General features: G+C 39.2%; 1 protein-coding gene across 1 annotated transcript in view; it reads right to left on the reverse strand.

Annotated features, from left to right (window-relative positions):
• The window catches only part of SLF1 (SMC5-SMC6 complex localization factor 1), a 74724-nt gene extending 67653 nt beyond the window's left edge, over positions 1-7071 (reverse strand). The window contains exon 1 of the mRNA XM_032846392.1: positions 6954-7071. The gene's annotated coding sequence lies outside the window, so the exon portion shown is untranslated. The remainder of the gene's footprint in view (positions 1-6953) is intronic.
• Between the last annotated feature and the right edge of the window lie 768 nt (positions 7072-7839).

The following is a 7839-nucleotide window of genomic DNA, read 5'->3' on the forward strand; positions in this document are numbered from 1 at the left end:
CATCTTATGAAAAATCACTCATGTAAAATTCTATCATCAGTACATAAAATGCTGAGTGGCTTCTTGCAAAAGGAATTCTTTCCTGTATTAATCATCAAATTTTTTAAACTTTATGGGATATATGACATATATCCTGAATGATAATATCCATTAATATAGACTGGTAATATATAAAAACTTTACAAAGAATATGCTGTTATTTGAAATAAGGATTTAGTCTGATGCAGAGCACATATTAACACATATACAATAAAGCCACAAGTGGGTTATAAGTCATAAGGCCATATGAGGGAGAAATGTTGCTTGTATTAATTCTAGGGATATAAATAAATGCTTTAAGCAAACTTCCTTTAGAAATGGCAGGTCCTCCTTGAAAAGCCAAAGCAAAGCTGGAGGAATCATAATTTCGGACTTCAAGTTATATTACATAGGTGTGGTGATCAAAACATTACGGTACTGGCACAAAAACAGATACATAGATCAGTGGAAAAGAAGAGAAAAACCAGAAATAAGCCTACAACTATCCGGTCACATCATCTTCCACACAGCAGGAAAGAATGTCCAATGGGAAAAAGACTGTCTCTTCAACAAACAGTGTTGGGAAAACTGGACAGTAAGAGGCAAAAGAATGAAACTGGACTACTTTCTGATAGAATACACAAAAATATTCAAAATGATTAAAGACCTAAATGTGAGACTTGAAACCATAAAAATCCTAGAGGAGAACACAGGCTATAACCTCTTTCTAGACAGGTCTCCTGAGGCAAGGCAAACAAAAGCTAAAAATAAACTATTGGAACTTCATCAAAATAAAAGCTTCTGCACAGCTAAGGAAACAATCAACAAAACTAAAAGGCAACCTAGGAATGGGAGAAGACATTTGCAAATGACATATAGGTTAAAGGGTTAATATCCAAAATATATAAAGAACTTATCAAAATACTCCCCCAAATAATCCACTTTAAAAATGGGCAGAAGACATGAATAGACATTTTTTCCAAAGAAGACATCCAGATGGCCAAGAGACACATGAAAAGATCATCAACAGAACTGATCATCAGGGGAATACAAATCAAAACTATAAGGAGATATCACCTCACCCGTCAGAATTGCTAAAATAAAAAGCACAGGAAACAACAGGTGTTGGCAAGGATGTGGAGAAAGGGGAACCTCTGCTCTCTTGGTGGGAATGGAAATGGGTGAAACCACTGTGGAAAACAGTATGAAGGTTTCTCAAGAAGTAAAAAATGGAACTACCCTATGATCCAGGAATCACATTATTAGATATTAACCTAAAGAATTAAAAAAAAAAATACCAATTCAAAGGGATACATGCACCCTGATGTTTACAGCGGCACTGTCTACAACAGCCAAATTTTGTAAACAGCCTAGGTATCCATCAACTGATAAGTGAATGTGGTATATATACAAAAAGATATATAGAAATATATAAATACACACATACACACACACACACAGAATGGGATATTACTTGGCCATCAGAAAGAATGAAATCTTGCCATTGGCAATGAGATGAATGGAGCTAGAAAGCATTATGCCAAGTGAAAGAAGTCAGTCAGAAAAAGACAAATACCATATGATTTCACTCATATGTGGAATTTAAGAAACAAAATAAATAAGCCAAGGGGTGAGGGAGAAGAAAAGAGTGAGGCAAACCAAGAAAAAGACTCTCAACTATAGAGAACTGTTGGTTACTACAGGGAAAGGATCTGGAAATGGGTTAAATAGGTGATGGGTATTAAGGAGTGCACTTGAAGAGCACCAGGTGATGTATGGAAGTACTCAATCACTATACTGTACACCTGAAACCAATACTACACTGTAAGTTAGCTGTAATTTAAATAAAAACATTTAAGAAAATAAAGAATTAAAAAATAAAATGGTAGGTCTTTCAAGAAATAAAAGATAAGTGAAATTCAACATATCTGTGAATATCTTGGTATTCTAATGGAAAGGCAATCTAATTGTTTTTATAGTTCTTGAAAGCCACTTTTATCAGAGGAACACAAGTGTTTTAACCATATTTATATTACTTACTACGTTTATTGTAGTAAATGTATTCTGGGATATGGGGATCAAGGGCTAACGGTTAGAACTCTTCTAGCACAAGAAAGTAAGTAAAAACACTGCAATTTAATTCTATCATTGGTATTTCTAGGGCAATTCTAACTTTTTTAAAACTTGTAGGGGGCGTTCCTTCAGGCATTCATCAGAACATATCTAGCACAACAAAAGGAAAACAAAAATGAAAGCATTCAATTAAAGTTAAAGGTTTTATCTTTACTGTCAAAAAGTGAAAAATTATATACTAGATTCTTAGTTACAAGAAAATGCTTCTGTAGTGATTTTTAAAATGTTGTAGTAATTAAAAAAATATTTAGTTACTTACCTCGAACCATATAATACAACTAAGGATATAATGACTGTGAACAGAGCTGGCATTTATGCAGAGAAAGCAACTGTTTCTGTGGTGTGGACTTTCCCAAAATATCTCCCACATGGGCCTATCCCTGATGCCTGAAATTCCTCTGCAGTTGGTGCTAGTTAGAAATGCAAATAAACCTATAGCACTCATCATAATTAAGAACACTTTATTATGTACTAGCTTTTTAGGTCCTATGAATTCTTTACAATATGACACAGAGCTGGAACGTATTTGAATATGACACACAGAGTATGCTGAAAAGAGAAGTCAGGGAAAAGTAGAGGCAGGAATAGAGATGAATGCAAAAGTCTGGTTCAGGAGGGAGGATAAAAGAACAGGGTCTAACAGCTGACTGCAAGAAGAAACTACTGCAAAAAACAGGAGCAGGGATGCTTAACAAGGTTTGTGGTAGGAAATGCTACTCTGTATTACAAGTGATTTTATGATCAGCCATAGGGCTTCACAGGACTTTGAAAACACAATGCACCCTATAAGTTGTATGCTGATAACTAAGATAAATAAAGGACTTATTGAAAAAATTATTTATTTGCATTTAAGAACTAAAAATTTCCCTAAAGTAACTTTTACTGTCAATTGTAATTAATCCATGATTATAGAAAATTTAAAAAATACTACTAAGTATATAGAAAGATTAAAATCACCTGTAATCCCCGCACCCATTAATACCACTGTTAACATCTGGGGGCAGGGGGAAGGGTATGACCTAAGCATTTTATGTATGTGTGTGAAAACACATATATATCACAAAATTGAAGTTATTATATAGTTCTGTATCTTACTTTTATTTAAAATTACACTGTGATCATTTTTCCATTCCAGTGAATATTCTTCATTGTTTCAAGGTCACCAGGTTGAAAACTAATGGTTTCTAATGTTATGCTAGTGAACTATTTTGATTTTAAACCTACTCCTACCTTGATTTTAAGTCTAAAGAAAATCACCTTTAATAATTCCCTTTTATCGAAAAGATGTATCAACCCTTAAATACAATCAATATGCTGCTTTGAATTCAAGAATTTTAAGATTTTCATGGTTTCTCTTATCTAAAGCATTTAACTGGCAAAGTAAATAAATGAAAAGGGTCAAAGTGTTGGATCACTGTTTTACCCAATATTGCAAAAGGTAGATACAAATCACCATATTCATATTGAGTAAACTGGGGGCTCTGAATGCTGAAACAGCAGGTGGAGTTTAGGAATTCTGTACCCTCCTGGCTTAGGAGCCAAATTAGGCCTTTGGCTTAATTTCATTCAGCTGGACTTTGGAATTTTTTTCTTAAAGATGTAGTGTCCGTTTCCTGCCTCATCCTTTAAAAACACGGAGTGTGTGTGTGTGTGTGTGTGTGTGTGTGTGTATAGTTATTTGATTGGGGTCTCCAGTGGAGAGACCTGAGGGATGCTCTTACTTCAATGGCATTATTTGTTTGGGGAAGGAGCAGTCATGCTCAGTCTCTTTGAGCAGAGGGAGGAAATGGAGCAGTTGCAGCCAAGTGACTGTGGTAAGGAAAAAATGACACAGGCTAAGAGGACTTATGGAAGCGTTCAATCTATGCAGGAACATACAATGAACAGGCTGAACTGGAGATGCTACTTTTATGGACAAAGGGTCCCTTAAGGAAGCAATATGAACAAAATGTTCGGGGAAAAAAGAATGGCTAGACAGTCTATGTTGGTTAGCCATAGGGGATGAAAGTCAAATCTGCTTTAAGTTTGTATTAGGAACTCTGTATTACTTCACTACTTCGTAGGAGCATAAGAATGTAAGGTTGAAAAAGCAGGAGTTCACTTCTATTGAGGACCTACTATGGTCTAGGCATACATGTTAGTTTGCTTCCTTACAGACAATTTAAGTGTTTACCCTTCTTATACAGATGAGGATACTGGGGAACCTTAGCTATTAAGAAACTTGCTCAAGGAAACGTAGCTAGCAAAATAGTGAAATCAAGGTTCAGTGCAAAGACCTGTCTGTTTCTGCAAAAGTTACATGCCTTTTCTATATCACTTTGACTTAAATTTCAGAATTTAGTCTAATATTTTTAACCATATTATAATTTTACTAAATAATCTATTTTTAGCTAATGCAAGAGAAAAATACACTGCAGGTAAAGGGATCTACTATGAGGGTGAGGAGATATTTAGAAAAGCAATATTACTGAAAATATCTAAGCATCATTATAAAATTAACTAATGTCTAAAATTTCAAAGTATTTCTAAGAATTATCTTAAGACTGCCATTTCTTATGAAAAAAAAGGAAATTTTCATTGTTTTCCCCTCAAAATGCATCTTATGTGAATTACTCATTAGACTAATTCATATGGACTTCATCAAGAGTAACAAAACAGCCTACATCAAAGTAATTTCAATATAAAGAAAGTAAAAACCAAGTTGACTTAAAACTTTTCGTGATAGGGGTGCCTGGGTGGCTCAGTGGGTTAAAGCCTCTGCCTTCGGCTGAGGTCATAATCCTGGGGTCCTGGGATCGAGCCCCGCATCGGGCTCTCTGCTCAGCAGGGAGCCTGCTTCCTCCTCTCTCTCTCTCTGCCTACTGGTAATCTCTGTCAAATAAATAAATAAATAAATAAATCTTAAAAAAAAAAAAAAGTTTCAGTGATATTTTACTTTAAAGCAGTAACACATCCTCAGATTAAAAATAGTACATATGGGGCGCCTGGGTGGCTCAGTGGGTTAAATCCTCTGCCTTCAGCTCAGGTCATGATCCCGGGGTCCTGGGATCGAGCCCCTCATCGGGCTCTCTGCTCAGCAGGGAGCTTGCTTCCTCCTCTCTCTCTGCCTGCCTCTGCCTACTTGTGATCTCTGTCTGTCAAATAAATAAATAATCTTAAAAAAAAAAATAGTACATACTACATTGTGCAGCATACCTTCTCCATTAACATATTTTTGGAGAGTCAATAAGAGTCACGTAATATTCCATTATAGTTATATTATTGAGAAATAGGGTTCTTCGCTTTCTTTAGATTTTATTCAGTCTATGAACATTATCTATGAACAATTATTGTTTAAGCACTGAAAAGACTATCTTAGAATAATTAATCGGAAAAACTGTCTAGTTAATAATGCTATACTATTGGTTTCCAAAAGAAAAAAAGACTGTGCATACTGTTATGAAATCATAAAAGGTTTGAATTTTGTTTATGAAAAGTAACCACCTTTAACCACAGTTTCAATGGCTGTTTCACATGATTTATGCTTTCTACTCTAAGGAAGCAAGAAAATATCAAATCATACAACTGAACCCAAGTCAGTAAGGTGAAAAAAAATAGGGATTTAGGAAATGTAAATCAGATCTAAAGAGGGCTCATTCGTATTATCCAAGGCTGTCTCCACAACTTATACATTCAAGTATTTAAAACATCCTGGCTCATTTAAATTAAGAATTCTCTTTAAGTTAAACATAATCAAATTAATTCCCTTATAAAAATCCACCCCAACACTCAACTTATGTTCCAAACACCTGCAATGTTCCCTAAAACGGGAACATCTTGCACATCAATAGATACTTCAAGGAACTGAGGCATAACATAGCGACATAAACCAAAAAGTTCTAAAGGCATTCTGTCATAAGATACGGATGCTGTAAATTCAGTTTAAATATTCATTCTTAAGGTCTCAGCGAAAAAAAATTGGGGAGTAGGGATAGGATAGTCACTCGTCTAAAAAAGAGTTTGTCGCTTCCAAAACCAAGCTCCATTTCATTTCTGGGTCAAATCCTGATAGGGAGTATCCATGACAAAACAATTTTTTTTTCAATATTTAATCAGAGGCTTTGGAAACGAAAGAAATCTCAGGATAATCACTTAGTCTTGTTCCCTGCCTTCAGGCAGCTGGTACATTATAATCCCCAGGAGCATACACCCTTCTTTAAGGAAAAGAGTGCGTTTATGTTTAAAGGCATACAGTAGCCGCAGAGATATAATCATCACCACTTGGGTATGTTAAAAAAAAAAAAAAAAATCTGCTAGGGAGAAAAGAATGACACTATATTCCCCGTCACTGGTAGGTGGGCCTGGGGGATCCCAGCCACCTGCACTGACGCTAAATTATGTAAAGCAGCCAAGAGACTCCGCGAGAGGCGTCCCAGTCGGTTCTATGGAAACGGGAGACGCGGGTGGCCTAGCGCCTTCCTGGCAGGAGATCGACCTGCGGAGCTGCGCAAACAGGAGGCGGGGGAAGCCGCTCAAGCCCGCACTGCAGAGACGCTCGGCGGCGGTCCCAGCCGCGGCAAGGGCGGGGCGGGGCGGGGCGGGGTCTGCGACCGCAGCCCACCAACGCGGGCGCAGAGCTCAGCTAGTCCGGGCCAGTGGGAACGAACTGTGGCTGGGAAGGCAGGAGAAGCGGGCACCGCCGGCGCTCAACCCCAACCCTTTCCCAATCTCAAAACCGGGAGCCGCAGAAACTTTGGGGGCATGGAGGAAACAACCCGAGAAAGTCAGGGTACACTGTTGTCTTCCAAGATGAGGCCCTTTACCTTCCCTGCCGGAGAGTCTGGGATGCTTCCCTCGGGTGGCGGTGGTGACTGGGGAGATGACTGCCGCTGCAGCACTCGCAGCCTCACTAATCCGGGCTCTGGGAAATAATTTCCCGCCGCGCGCTAGGCGGCCCCGGAAGCTATTGGACCATTTCCGGGTGGTTGTCAGTGACGCTCTCGAGCCGTCGTCAGGGTGGTCTGAGCGGGTGCCTGGTTGGATTCTGGCGGGCGGGCCAGGCTCCTGCAGATCTGCGCCAGACTTGGGAGACTGGTAAGTGATTTTTCTACGTTGCCTCTTGGGCCTGATATTTCCGGCCGGTCGGAGCGCCGTGTAGCGTCTTGGCCGGACCAAGAAGTGAACGGCAGAGGGTTGAACCGGGAGGAGTCTGCATCCAACCCCATGGCTCTTGACCCACTGCTGCTGGAAAAGGCCCTAGGATTCCGGCTTACCGCCTTCTGCACTAGCATTGTCTGTCTCCAACTTGGAACTCGACGTCCGATCCCCAAGTGAGGCGAAGACCACGTATACCGCGACTTGTAGTACCGAGTCTTTTTTCCAGTGTTCGAGGAGTGTCATTACTCTCCCATTGGCAGGGTTTAGTCACCCTTGATTCCCGAGAGCTACTTTACCATCCTTGTCCTGAGTACTGTTTCCATTGACCTGGGTCGCACCTTTTACAAACATTTCAGACGTGGGATGAGGGAGTCGTTCATGTTTAGAATTAAACGTTCCCGCCGCTCTTTGAATTGGGTAAGAAGGGGCTTTGTTTTCCTCACTACCTGAGCTAAGGGGCTTTACGTACACGTTTTAGCTTTTGGAAACCTGTGGTCAAGAAGTAGATGTGCTTTCAGAACGAGTGCTTGTGCTCTGCTCCAGGTTTCCTAG

The sequence above is a fragment of the Lontra canadensis genome, unplaced genomic scaffold (genome assembly GCF_010015895.1).
Source record: "Lontra canadensis isolate GAN:19392208 unplaced genomic scaffold, GSC_riverotter_1.0 scaffold4, whole genome shotgun sequence".
In the NCBI taxonomy this organism is placed as follows: domain Eukaryota; kingdom Metazoa; phylum Chordata; class Mammalia; order Carnivora; family Mustelidae; genus Lontra; species Lontra canadensis.